The 15,151-nt window shown below is 44.5% G+C and overlaps 4 pseudogenes; all 4 read left to right on the plus strand.

The window, feature by feature from the left end:
- Positions 1–1,071: 1,071 nt before the first annotated feature.
- LOC136462304 (uncharacterized) lies at positions 1,072–1,925 on the plus strand (annotated as a pseudogene).
- A 987-nt stretch (positions 1,926–2,912) lies between these two features.
- Positions 2,913–4,352, plus strand: LOC136462312 (lecithin-cholesterol acyltransferase-like 1; annotated as a pseudogene).
- A 5,811-nt stretch (positions 4,353–10,163) lies between these two features.
- Positions 10,164–11,017, plus strand: LOC136462322 (uncharacterized; annotated as a pseudogene).
- A 987-nt stretch (positions 11,018–12,004) lies between these two features.
- LOC136462334 (lecithin-cholesterol acyltransferase-like 1) lies at positions 12,005–13,444 on the plus strand (annotated as a pseudogene).
- The last annotated feature ends 1,707 nt before the right edge of the window (positions 13,445–15,151 follow it).

The following is a 15,151-nucleotide window of genomic DNA, read 5'->3' on the forward strand; positions in this document are numbered from 1 at the left end:
CAGGCGCCCCATGCGACGTGAACGGCCAGGCGGTGCGGGAGCGGACAGGGCCCAGCATGGTCGGGCGGTAGGCAGGCCTCCAGGTGCTACGCCACGCGAGGATAGGAGCAGCGACCCCGACGAGATGGATTTATGCGACGTTGGTGAAGAGACTAGGTAAGATTTGGAGCTCATGTGATTTGGTCTGTATGAAAATTAGTATCAATCTGTAGAAAGAATGAATTTATGTTTGTAGAGCGATTTAGCTAACTATGTATTCGGTTATGTGATTTGTAGGCCAAATCACATGGATATGAGCCTTGTTGTTAGAGTTCTGTCATTTTTCAGTTTGCCTGATGAGGGACCAAAATCATGGCGATAGGGTAGAACCTTGCTTACTCAAGTTGTTGACATGCATAGCTTTGACCTACTGCATCTAGTTAATTTCATAGTTGAGCACTACATGTGGGGTTCAAAACAGTACATAAGTTTGTGGCGTGCATTGGATGAAATTTCTAGAGGTCCTTCTATTGAGATTAAAACTGATGAGCGGTTGCTTGAGTGGTTTGAACTCAATAAAGATAAGGGAAAGATGTACATTAATGCCCAAATTAATGATTTTGAGGGTCCATTATGATATTCACCAACAAAACGTAGGTGCCACCCTTCTGTAAGGAATAGAGTGCCCACCAATGAGACAAACACTGCTGAGAGAGCCACATCCACAAACAAAAAAGAGAGAGCCACCAAAAAAGAGAGCCACCAAACATTGCCATGGATGCCACAAACTTGACTGGAAGGGGAAGGGGTCAGTTAGCAACAGCTGTTGCAGTGGATGGTCAAAACTGCTTATTTCCAGTGGCTTATGGTGTGATTGAGACCGAGTCTAAGGAAAGTTGGACTTGGTTTATGACAAACTTAAAGAAGGCTATTGGTACTCCTACAGGCTTGGTCATTAGTACAGATGCGGGCAAAGGACTTGAGGTGGTTGTACATGATGTGTACCCAGGAGTGGAACATAGAGAATGCATGAGGCACTTGTGGAAGAACATGAAGAAGAATGGGTACTGTGGTGAGCTTTATGGTAAGAATATGTGGGCAGCTGCCAAGAGCTTCACAAATGACAAGTTCAAGTACTTCATGCGAAACATAGAGGAGAAGGATCCTAGTGCACTATCCTGGTTGGATGACAACCATCCATTTGTGTGGAGTAGAAGCAAATTTGGGAAAGAATGCAAGGTAGATTATATCAACAACAACTTCTCTGAAAGCTTTAACAATTGGGTGTCCAAAACCAAGGATTTTCAAATTGTGGATATGCATGACAAGATAAGACAAATGATCATTGAGAAATTTGTTTTGAGAGCCAAGATTGCTAGTAAAATGTCAGGCACAATCATTCCAGCTGTGACCAATGCTCTAAATGCTAAAGCCAAGAGTATCAAGGGCCATGAGGTATTGACACGTGGGGCTGGAACAGCTGAAGTAACTGTGAACAGATTCAGGTACGCAATCAACTTAGGACAAAAACATGTACTTATAGGGCTTGGCAAGTAACTAGACAGCCCTGCACCCATGCTTTAGCTTTCATTTCTAAGATTAGTAGAGAGGTACGAATGGATGACTTTGTGCATGAATACTTTTCTGTTGATCGGTTAAAAAAGGCATATGCATGTTCTTTCAATCCAATGACATCCAAGGATAATTGGCCACATGTTGATTTGGGCTATAAAATCAAGAAGCCTAAACTGAGAAGGAAACCAGGAAGACCAAGAAATTCTAGGATCAAGTCATATGATGAGGCCACCACCAGTAAGAAAAGGAGACCATGTTCTGAATGTAATGAACTAGGCCATATAGCGAAGCATTGCCAAGGAGGTCCAACTGCTAGTCAAAAGAGGAATCGCTCATCTTCTCAAAATGAATCATCTTCACAAGAAATGTGAGTCATGTTCATTTGTATTTTTTTTGCTTCTTTACTCATGCTTATTTAGTCAACTTGTTTACTGAACCATTTTTCTCCATTCATGTGAAGTGCAAGTGCAACTGTAAGTGCAAGTGCAAGGGGAAGACGAAGGGGAAGAGGAAGAGGAAGTGCAAGTGTAGGACCTGGAACAGAAGGAGCAGAAGGGGCTGGAATAGAAGGAAGAGGAAGAGGAAGAGGAGGGAGGTTGGGTGCATTGTTAGGAATAGATGCATGAATGTGATGTATGACATTGAACATGTAATATCTCACTATTAGCTACCGCTTTTGTTGGACTTATATGTTGGATGAGGCTTGGTACTGTATGGATACTTTTGCTACACTTTCATTTGATGTGATATTATCTATCTATATTTGCATGCTGTGTAGAATCATATGTAACAAGTTGTGCAATGATGCTGCCAATTTTTTAAAAAAAAACAGGGGTAAAATCACAATGTATTCAGATAAGTAGGGGCGATTTCGTATGGGCAAATTTGTCCTTACTAAACCCATTTGACACCGTTACCTGCTGTTCCCGGAGTAGGGGTAAACTTAAGCTTCGTTTTCAAAAAACAGGGGTAAAATCACAACGATGACAGAAGCAAGGATAAAATCACAATTGGATGTTAAAATAGGCGCAAGAACGCAATAGCCCCTTTTTTTTATTAAGGTAGTGGTCAAACATGGTGTCAAAAATGAGCGGCGACAAATGGAGTGCTTTTGAGGTCTCGGTCATCAGAATGATCCCTTCGTCGGTTCTAGGTGGAAATGCGGGTCACTGATGATATATGGAACACAGATTCACTTGCATTCGCGTGTATGAGTTGCCTTCCTAAAGTCCACTGTCAACTCGATGCCTGACTATGATTATGAGAATCACAGTAGTACTCAAGATAACCGGCTAATATATTGTAGCATGCGCTAAGCGCAATGTGTTATATATCCCCAAAGGCAGAAGCAGTCGCTAGCGAATTCAGTGGACCCAAATGGAGGCGCAGCAGCATCGCCTGACGACGGCCCTCGTTCTGCTGCTTGCCGCCGTGCTCTTCTCCGTCGGCGCGCAGTCGTCGGAGGCGCACGGGGCCACCTCCCTCCACCCGGTCATACTGCTCCCGGGTTACTCCTGCGGCCAGTTGGAGGCGCGGCTCACCGACGAGTACAAGCCTCCGACGCCCGGCTGCGGCGTGCCGCTGGTTCCGGCTGTGGGAGAACTACACGGCGCTGCAGGAGGACCCCGCGCTCCTGCCGTGCTACGAGGACCAGCTCCGGCTCGTGTACGACTGCGCCGCCGGTGACTACCGCAATTTGCCCGGCGTGGAGAGTACCCGCGTCGTGTCCTTCGGCTCCACCCGCAGCTTCCGCTTCGACGATCCCGCCAAAAAAGTAACAAGCTAAGCATATGCGTGTATCGGCGGTGTATTATGTATATATGTATCATGTCGAATTTTACAGGAGATACGGTGGTGAAATCATGTTTTGTCTCGTGCGCCATATCCTTATTTATTATAGGAACACCTGCATGGAGAGGCTCGTGGAGGCACTGGAAGGCGTCGGATACACAGAGGGAGCCAACCTGTTCGGCGCCCCGTACGACTTCCGATACGCGCCGGCGGCGCCCGGCGTGGCGTCCAGGGCGTTCGCCGACTTCCGCTCCAGCCTGAGCCTCCTGGTGGAGCACGCGAGCGTGACGAACGGGAACAGGCCGGTCATCCTCGTGACCCACAGCTTCGGCGGCCTCTTCACCACGGAGTTCCTCAACCGAAGCCCCCTGCCGTGGCGCAGCAGGTACGTCAAGCACCTGGTCATGGTCTGCCACGGCGTCGGCGGCTCGGCGCTGACCCTGCAGGTCCTCGCCTCCAGCAGGGCCAGCACTACCCCGTCGCCGACGCTGCTGGGCAGCGTGCTGTCGTTCGGGAACAGGAGCTTCGCCAGCACGCTCTCCCGCCTTCCGTCCCCGAAGGTGTACGGCAGCACGCCCCTGGTGATCACGCGAGCCAAGAACTACTCTGCCCAGAACATGCCTGAGTTCCGTGCCGCGGTAGGCTTCTCCAACGACGTGGTCGAGCGGTACCAAACAAGGACGCTGCCGGTGACGCTGAATTTCAGGGCGCCACTCGTGCCGATGACGTCTACCAATGGCGTTGGTGTGCCGACGATCCTTAGGTTGGTCTACTGGGATGGCAACTTCAGTCCCAAGCCTCAGGTGGTGAACGGTGACGGCGATGGGATAGTCAGCTTGGACACCGTGCTGGCACTACAAACTTTTGTCGGGGATGACCCGGATCAACGTTACTTCAAGTCCGTTTTGATCCCAAACGTGACGCACATCGGTATGATCTCAGATCATGTTGCGCTCAGCCGGGTGGTTGAAGCAATTTTGGAAGCAAACCAAGCCACTTCTTCATAGGGCACATCATGTGCTCCATTTGCTTCAAGTTACATGCAGCTTTATTTTTCATGTCAAAATAAGTTTTGCATCTAAAATTAACAATATGTATCGAACCATACATATAAATTATATATGTAATTCTGCACCCAGGTGCATTCTCTGCAGATAATGCGTCTAGGCCAACCAACCAAGGGAGCCATGCTACTATCACGCTCTATGTCGTCTTCGTATATCATAAACTTGTCAAGGTGAATTGATCCATAAAACCGGCTCTAATATCAATTAAAAAATCGTGTAAGATGGCCTAAGGATGTGAATAGGAGCCAAATCAAATTTTTCTTTCGATTTCGGTCGTTGTCCCAACACCAACTAGCCAAAAACTCAAAGCACCAAAAACTTCCACACAAGTACGTGCACACAGGCCAACTAGAAAAAGACAGTAAGTCAAACGGATGCAAGATGCAACCCGGGACACGAAAACACAACACTGCGGTGACGTCACCCAGGAAAACGGCTTACCTAGTTTGGAAACTAGCTAAGGGCGTGTTTAGTTCCGAAAATTTTTGGCTTTTGGCTACTGTAGCACTTTCGTTGTTATTTGGCAAAAATTGTCCAATTATGGACTATTTAGGCTTAAAAGATTCGTCTCGCAATTTCTCGATGAACTGTGCAATTGGTTTTTTTTTTCGTCTACATTTAATACTCCATGCATGTGCCGCAAGATTCGATGTGACAGGGAATCTTGAAAATTTTTGGTTTTTGGGTTGGAACTAAACGGGGCCTAAGCTGATTTTTCTGCGGCTGGTTTTCCGCACACCCCGAGAGAGATAAAGTCGAAACCCAATCAAATAGGGAAGTTCACAACATTATAAAGAACATTTCCACCAAAAATCACCTCAAACAGAGCATGTTGACAAAACCGGTTTACCCAATTCCAATCCAGCGGACGATCCGACCAGCGCCGGCACCCGGTGACTGCCCACTCCCCTCACCTGCACGCTTTTCAATGTTACGGATGTCACCCTAAAGAATACAATACATTTATTTGAAACAGCTATAACTTCTGAATGGTGTATCCGTTTTTAATTCTGTCTACACCGGTGTATTCTACACACCGACGCGAACAAAACGAGACCCCACTTGTAATTGTTTCGAAGAACTTTTTTCTAATAGTAATCTATGTGTATTAACTTATGACATATAACTTATAACTTACAACTTATGCGCATAAATTGTATTGAATAACTTTTTGCTGGTCGGATTCGTTCGGTGGCATGGCTACACCTGCACGAATGTTCATTTTTTTCTTCCTTTTTTTGTTTTTCTTTCTACCATTTTTCTCTTTTTTGTTATATATTTATAAGTTATACTACATAGTTATTTTTCTACATAGTTTTCATATTTCTACTAACATCTTATGATATTAATTTATACATTTATGTTCATGAATATAACTTATACATTCAACTTTACGTCTAAGTCATTCATCAAGTTCTATATCTAAATTATACAAACAAGTTACACATAAAAATTTTTGGGTATAATTTTTGTAGCTTTCTATGAAATTATGTTGATAAGTTTGTTCCGCAAAATACTATACATAAAAGTTATTGAAAGGATCTAGCAAGTGGCCTAGAAGGGAGTGAATAGGTCTTTTCTGAAATTTAATCAACTTCATGAAACTGTCGGAACACGGAACCTCCGGGCTGGAGCGTGGAGGTTCCGGGGCGCGGAGGTCCCAGGACTAGGCATAGAAACTCCGGAGATTAGAGTATGAAATCGATCTACTACGGAATTTAACGAATGAAAAATAGATCGAATGTGATACCAGTCTTCCTGGGGAGTTTGTTGAGCTATCCAAATGGTTGGTTGCACCTAGAAGATGAGGAGCTCGTAGATCGAATGCAAACCCTAAAAATCAATTCAAATCACAAGTAATAGCAACAACAATCACAATCACAAGAGACACGGGGATTTATCCTGTGGTTCAACTCGCCACAAAGGCTTGTCTACGTCCAAGTTATTGAGGTTAGCAACAAAGGCCATGGAGTCTCTTTCAACTCGCTCATCTTCTCCAACCTATCACCAAGGCAATAGATTGGAGGGTTCCACTAAGTCACAAAGGGTAATACAAACATCCTGGTGCTCAGCCACAAAGGATTAGGAGCTCCCAGGCGACCGCTAGCCGTCTAGGAGCCAAGCTCCAAGAGTAACGAACACACCAAACGGCTAGGGTTTCACCAAGTGTGATGAGGACATGACACCCATGCATATAACCATGTTTGGCGCATGGTATGGAGGGAAAGGAGGCCAGCAAGGGTGTCCAAGTCAAGAAGGAGTCCCGAGGCTAATTCGGTTCGAGTCCCCGAGGTGGAGGCTCAAAGCAACTCAAGTTTGAGTCTGCCTCGAAATCCAGGACTAGTCTGCCTTAAACTGGTCATACAGGACACATCCGGACTCTGTTTTCGATGATCCACATATGGATGGAAAGATAATTTGATAAGGAAGCCAATCCAAGTGGTTTCACGTCAAAAGCTCTTCGGAATCAACTAGAATCATTGAAACAAGTCAGTGTCCAGAATCTGCCAGGGTGCTGCGACACCTTCTTTTGGTCCGTTGGACCGTGTATCGTGTTTGGGCCTATTAGGGGGCGCGTCCAGGGGTAGGCGATGACCCTAAGACCTTTATAATCATACGCCGCCGCCATCATTAGGGTTGGAGTTTTGCTTAGATTATTCTGTCAAGAACAGTTTCGCCGTTCATCGGTTTGTGAGACCCCAACTTCGTGAGATAATCATTCATCTGCAATTTGGTTGTATTCTTTCTTGTTCTTGCTTGTGTTCTTCGTTGCGCAGGCAAGGATTATCCTTCTTGGTGAGGTCAACCTGGTCCATGACTTGATTGATAACCAAAGGAGCTGTGGTGCTAAGATTGCAAGGTTCGATCTTTCGATCTGAAGCCGAATCGGTGTGTCATTCTCCGCCACAACGATAGTTACCATCACCTGACGGAAGATCGGGATCCCCATCTTCATTAAGTGGTAATCAGAGCTAAGGTATACCGTCAGGTTCACTTTTATTCCCTAGTTTTGAGTGTTTCGCATTCGTCCCATAGTCCAGTGCCATACTCGTTTTTCCTGTCCTAGAACCTTCCGCGCCATAGCCTTTGCATATTTCAGTTTTAGAGTCCGTCGTGTTGAGTTTGTGTCCTAGTCAAGGTCTTGTTGCTAGTTAGGTCGTGTTAGCGTCCAGTTCGTGTGTTTTCCCCTATCGTTTCCATCAAATCTTTGTTGTTGTGACCAATTTTGCACACATTGTTGCCGTTTTGGTCCTCTAATTCGGAGCCAATTCTTAAAACTGGTCTAGTTTTCGTATACGGACTTCGATTTCGACGTTTCATATATCAAAATCGATCAGAAAAAAATTTTGGATCCGTTCATCCCCCGTTATATCGGGGTTGGAAAATTTTAGATTGGTCAAAAAGTGGTCACAAGATCCTCTTTTCGTAGTCACAAGGTTTTTGTCGATTTTGAACAAGTTTTCTGAAAATTCCACGGGCCACGTCTTATACTTGTTTGAGCTCATATTTTCTGTGGTTACTTCTTTTGTGCTCCTAAGTAAAGGAAAAATATCAAAAAAATAAAATAAAAAAATCAAAATTTCCTAAAAAAACAACGACAGCCCAAAAAATAGAAAAAAAGAGAGGGGCAAAAGAGGAACAATATCTAGATGAGCACATAGAGAAGACCAAAGTGAGCTGTGTTTGCGTGTGCTGTCTGGTTCCTTGTTTGTGTTGCTGTTTCCATCCACCATACTTATTTTTCATACATCTGTCACCTTGCTATCCACCATACTTTTGTCACACACCTGGTACTTGAAACATTTAGACCAGCAACGAGAACAAGTACTTTGGACTATAATTCAGCATTACTTTCTGTTACTGACTTATATGCCAGATATACATATTACTCTTTGTTTGCCTTCTAAGCTCCGCAAATTCTTCAGATCAGTACAGAAAAAGGGCTTTGCAATCTCGGTACCACTGCCTCACAGGTATCACGAACCAGTCGCCGGTTGTACCGCCACTACTTGCGTTGGTAAGAACTTTGTAAGAGCTTGGTAAGACGCTTCCACTTGCTGTGAAAAGTGACACCACTACAACCACGTAGTCATTTAGGTAGGGATAACTTTCACCTGTTTGTTCCTTGTTTTTGTGTTTACAATGACAGGTTGTTCGTATCCACCGACTTATGATGGTATAGGTGCTGATGAGTACATAGAGTGGGAAATTGCCATCGATAACATATTTGCTACTCGCTTTATGTGTCCAAGGAGGAAGGTAAAAAATGCAGCTAGTGTTTTGTGATATTCTGCTTTATCTTGGTGGGAGTCTTTAGATCCTTCTGATAAACCTCAAACTTGGAATGATATGAAACTTCTTATGCGAGAAACCTTTGTTAATCCACCTCCTGTTTTGACTTCATATGCTGAGGTGCACCATTTAGAGGAAGAGTCTGTTGTTATTTCTCTTGCTATGACTAACCTTCTGTAGAATAATGTACATAAGCGAGAGGATGACGTGGAAGAAAATGAAGAGCTCACAACCTCATATGCAAATTCAAAACTATCACTTCACAATGCACCTATTACTCCTGTTGAGAATACAGGTAATGCCCATGGTCCTACACTCACGGAAAGTGAAAATTGCCTTAATGTACTAAATTTTTCCACAAACCATGCTGTCATAGAGCAATTGTTAGTGGAACCCTCTCTTGATTTATCTTTGTCCCATGATAATTTGCTTGATGTTCCTTGTACAAAGATGAATTGGTTGAAGATGCTTCAGTTTTACATGTTTTGGAACCAGTGACTTATGCTGAAAATAAACATATTATTCATATTGCTACTAAAATTGATGAGTTCAAAACTGTTGTCTTCTTTACATACTTTGGGTTATATTGAATTTGATGTTTTGTGTAACCTAGATTGTTTGGAAGAGAGCCTTTTTAATATGCTGATTTGCCTTGGTTTTCTAAACACACATATCATGTTATTGACAGATATAACAACAAGGGACAATATATGATACATTGAGTATACATTCGTAATCATGGCGATAGGGTAGAACCTTGCTTACTCAAGTTGTTGACATGCATAGCTTTGACCTACTGCATCTAGTTAATTTCATAGTTGAGCACTACATGTGGGGTTCAAAACAGTACATAAGTTTGTGGCGTGCATTGGATGAAATTTCTAGAGGTCCTTCTATTGAGATTAAAACTGATGAGCGGTTGCTTGAGTGGTTTGAACTCAATAAAGATAAGGGAAAGATGTACATTAATGCCCAAATTAATGATTTTGAGGGTCCATTATGATATTCACCAACAAAACGTAGGTGCCACCCTTCTGTAAGGAATAGAGTGCCCACCAATGAGACAAACACTGCTGAGAGAGCCACATCCACAAACAAAAAAGAGAGAGCCACCAAAAAAGAGAGCCACCAAACATTGCCATGGATGCCACAAACTTGACTGGAAGGGGAAGGGGTCAGTTAGCAACAGCTGTTGCAGTGGATGGTCAAAACTGCTTATTTCCAGTGGCTTATGGTGTGATTGAGACCGAGTCTAAGGAAAGTTGGACTTGGTTTATGACAAACTTAAAGAAGGCTATTGGTACTCCTACAGGCTTGGTCATTAGTACAGATGCGGGCAAAGGACTTGAGGTGGTTGTACATGATGTGTACCCAGGAGTGGAACATAGAGAATGCATGAGGCACTTGTGGAAGAACATGAAGAAGAATGGGTACTGTGGTGAGCTTTATGGTAAGAATATGTGGGCAGCTGCCAAGAGCTTCACAAATGACAAGTTCAAGTACTTCATGCGAAACATAGAGGAGAAGGATCCTAGTGCACTATCCTGGTTGGATGACAACCATCCATTTGTGTGGAGTAGAAGCAAATTTGGGAAAGAATGCAAGGTAGATTATATCAACAACAACTTCTCTGAAAGCTTTAACAATTGGGTGTCCAAAACCAAGGATTTTCAAATTGTGGATATGCATGACAAGATAAGACAAATGATCATTGAGAAATTTGTTTTGAGAGCCAAGATTGCTAGTAAAATGTCAGGCACAATCATTCCAGCTGTGACCAATGCTCTAAATGCTAAAGCCAAGAGTATCAAGGGCCATGAGGTATTGACACGTGGGGCTGGAACAGCTGAAGTAACTGTGAACAGATTCAGGTACGCAATCAACTTAGGACAAAAACATGTACTTATAGGGCTTGGCAAGTAACTAGACAGCCCTGCACCCATGCTTTAGCTTTCATTTCTAAGATTAGTAGAGAGGTACGAATGGATGACTTTGTGCATGAATACTTTTCTGTTGATCGGTTAAAAAAGGCATATGCATGTTCTTTCAATCCAATGACATCCAAGGATAATTGGCCACATGTTGATTTGGGCTATAAAATCAAGAAGCCTAAACTGAGAAGGAAACCAGGAAGACCAAGAAATTCTAGGATCAAGTCATATGATGAGGCCACCACCAGTAAGAAAAGGAGACCATGTTCTGAATGTAATGAACTAGGCCATATAGCGAAGCATTGCCAAGGAGGTCCAACTGCTAGTCAAAAGAGGAATCGCTCATCTTCTCAAAATGAATCATCTTCACAAGAAATGTGAGTCATGTTCATTTGTATTTTTTTTGCTTCTTTACTCATGCTTATTTAGTCAACTTGTTTACTGAACCATTTTTCTCCATTCATGTGAAGTGCAAGTGCAACTGTAAGTGCAAGTGCAAGGGGAAGACGAAGGGGAAGAGGAAGAGGAAGTGCAAGTGTAGGACCTGGAACAGAAGGAGCAGAAGGGGCTGGAATAGAAGGAAGAGGAAGAGGAAGAGGAGGGAGGTTGGGTGCATTGTTAGGAATAGATGCATGAATGTGATGTATGACATTGAACATGTAATATCTCACTATTAGCTACCGCTTTTGTTGGACTTATATGTTGGATGAGGCTTGGTACTGTATGGATACTTTTGCTACACTTTCATTTGATGTGATATTATCTATCTATATTTGCATGCTGTGTAGAATCATATGTAACAAGTTGTGCAATGATGCTGCCAATTTTTTAAAAAAAAACAGGGGTAAAATCACAATGTATTCAGATAAGTAGGGGCGATTTCGTATGGGCAAATTTGTCCTTACTAAACCCATTTGACACCGTTACCTGCTGTTCCCGGAGTAGGGGTAAACTTAAGCTTCGTTTTCAAAAAACAGGGGTAAAATCACAACGATGACAGAAGCAAGGATAAAATCACAATTGGATGTTAAAATAGGCGCAAGAACGCAATAGCCCCTTTTTTTTATTAAGGTAGTGGTCAAACATGGTGTCAAAAATGAGCGGCGACAAATGGAGTGCTTTTGAGGTCTCGGTCATCAGAATGATCCCTTCGTCGGTTCTAGGTGGAAATGCGGGTCACTGATGATATATGGAACACAGATTCACTTGCATTCGCGTGTATGAGTTGCCTTCCTAAAGTCCACTGTCAACTCGATGCCTGACTATGATTATGAGAATCACAGTAGTACTCAAGATAACCGGCTAATATATTGTAGCATGCGCTAAGCGCAATGTGTTATATATCCCCAAAGGCAGAAGCAGTCGCTAGCGAATTCAGTGGACCCAAATGGAGGCGCAGCAGCATCGCCTGACGACGGCCCTCGTTCTGCTGCTTGCCGCCGTGCTCTTCTCCGTCGGCGCGCAGTCGTCGGAGGCGCACGGGGCCACCTCCCTCCACCCGGTCATACTGCTCCCGGGTTACTCCTGCGGCCAGTTGGAGGCGCGGCTCACCGACGAGTACAAGCCTCCGACGCCCGGCTGCGGCGTGCCGCTGGTTCCGGCTGTGGGAGAACTACACGGCGCTGCAGGAGGACCCCGCGCTCCTGCCGTGCTACGAGGACCAGCTCCGGCTCGTGTACGACTGCGCCGCCGGTGACTACCGCAATTTGCCCGGCGTGGAGAGTACCCGCGTCGTGTCCTTCGGCTCCACCCGCAGCTTCCGCTTCGACGATCCCGCCAAAAAAGTAACAAGCTAAGCATATGCGTGTATCGGCGGTGTATTATGTATATATGTATCATGTCGAATTTTACAGGAGATACGGTGGTGAAATCATGTTTTGTCTCGTGCGCCATATCCTTATTTATTATAGGAACACCTGCATGGAGAGGCTCGTGGAGGCACTGGAAGGCGTCGGATACACAGAGGGAGCCAACCTGTTCGGCGCCCCGTACGACTTCCGATACGCGCCGGCGGCGCCCGGCGTGGCGTCCAGGGCGTTCGCCGACTTCCGCTCCAGCCTGAGCCTCCTGGTGGAGCACGCGAGCGTGACGAACGGGAACAGGCCGGTCATCCTCGTGACCCACAGCTTCGGCGGCCTCTTCACCACGGAGTTCCTCAACCGAAGCCCCCTGCCGTGGCGCAGCAGGTACGTCAAGCACCTGGTCATGGTCTGCCACGGCGTCGGCGGCTCGGCGCTGACCCTGCAGGTCCTCGCCTCCAGCAGGGCCAGCACTACCCCGTCGCCGACGCTGCTGGGCAGCGTGCTGTCGTTCGGGAACAGGAGCTTCGCCAGCACGCTCTCCCGCCTTCCGTCCCCGAAGGTGTACGGCAGCACGCCCCTGGTGATCACGCGAGCCAAGAACTACTCTGCCCAGAACATGCCTGAGTTCCGTGCCGCGGTAGGCTTCTCCAACGACGTGGTCGAGCGGTACCAAACAAGGACGCTGCCGGTGACGCTGAATTTCAGGGCGCCACTCGTGCCGATGACGTCTACCAATGGCGTTGGTGTGCCGACGATCCTTAGGTTGGTCTACTGGGATGGCAACTTCAGTCCCAAGCCTCAGGTGGTGAACGGTGACGGCGATGGGATAGTCAGCTTGGACACCGTGCTGGCACTACAAACTTTTGTCGGGGATGACCCGGATCAACGTTACTTCAAGTCCGTTTTGATCCCAAACGTGACGCACATCGGTATGATCTCAGATCATGTTGCGCTCAGCCGGGTGGTTGAAGCAATTTTGGAAGCAAACCAAGCCACTTCTTCATAGGGCACATCATGTGCTCCATTTGCTTCAAGTTACATGCAGCTTTATTTTTCATGTCAAAATAAGTTTTGCATCTAAAAATTAACAATATGTATCGAACCATACATATAAATTATATATGTAATTCTGCACCCAGGTGCATTCTCTGCAGATAATGCGTCTAGGCCAACCAACCAAGGGAGCCATGCTACTATCACGCTCTATGTCGTCTTCGTATATCATAAACTTGTCAAGGTGAATTGATCCATAAAACCGGCTCTAATATCAATTAAAAAATCGTGTAAGATGGCCTAAGGATGTGAATAGGAGCCAAATCAAATTTTTCTTTCGATTTCGGTCGTTGTCCCAACACCAACTAGCCAAAAACTCAAAGCACCAAAAACTTCCACACAAGTACGTGCACACAGGCCAACTAGAAAAAGACAGTAAGTCAAACGGATGCAAGATGCAACCCGGGACACGAAAACACAACACTGCGGTGACGTCACCCAGGAAAACGGCTTACCTAGTTTGGAAACTAGCTAAGGGCGTGTTTAGTTCCGAAAATTTTTGGCTTTTGGCTACTGTAGCACTTTCGTTGTTATTTGGCAAAAATTGTCCAATTATGGACTATTTAGGCTTAAAAGATTCGTCTCGCAATTTCTCGATGAACTGTGCAATTGGTTTTTTTTTTCGTCTACATTTAATACTCCATGCATGTGCCGCAAGATTCGATGTGACAGGGAATCTTGAAAATTTTTGGTTTTTGGGTTGGAACTAAACGGGGCCTAAGCTGATTTTTCTGCGGCTGGTTTTCCGCACACCCCGAGAGAGATAAAGTCGAAACCCAATCAAATAGGGAAGTTCACAACATTATAAAGAACATTTCCACCAAAAATCACCTCAAACAGAGCATGTTGACAAAACCGGTTTACCCAATTCCAATCCAGCGGACGATCCGACCAGCGCCGGCACCCGGTGACTGCCCACTCCCCTCACCTGCACGCTTTTCAATGTTACGGATGTCACCCTAAAGAATACAATACATTTATTTGAAACAGCTATAACTTCTGAATGGTGTATCCGTTTTTAATTCTGTCTACACCGGTGTATTCTACACACCGACGCGAACAAAACGAGACCCCACTTGTAATTGTTTCGAAGAACTTTTTTCTAATAGTAATCTATGTGTATTAACTTATGACATATAACTTATAACTTACAACTTATGCGCATAAATTGTATTGAATAACTTTTTGCTGGTCGGATTCGTTCGGTGGCATGGCTACACCTGCACGAATGTTCATTTTTTTCTTCCTTTTTTTGTTTTTCTTTCTACCATTTTTCTCTTTTTTGTTATATATTTATAAGTTATACTACATAGTTATTTTTCTACATAGTTTTCATATTTCTACTAACATCTTATGATATTAATTTATACATTTATGTTCATGAATATAACTTATACATTCAACTTTACGTCTAAGTCATTCATCAAGTTCTATATCTAAATTATACAAACAAGTTACACATAAAAATTTTTGGGTATAATTTTTGTAGCTTTCTATGAAATTATGTTGATAAGTTTGTTCCGCAAAATACTATACATAAAAGTTATTGAAAGGATCTAGCAAGTGGCCTAGAAGGGAGTGAATAGGTCTTTTCTGAAATTTAATCAACTTCATGAAAACTGTCGGAACACGGAACCTCCGGGCTGGAGCGTGGAGGTTC

The sequence above is a fragment of the Miscanthus floridulus genome, chromosome 1, assembly GCF_019320115.1.
Source record: "Miscanthus floridulus cultivar M001 chromosome 1, ASM1932011v1, whole genome shotgun sequence".
In the NCBI taxonomy this organism is placed as follows: Eukaryota; Viridiplantae; Streptophyta; class Magnoliopsida; order Poales; family Poaceae; genus Miscanthus; species Miscanthus floridulus.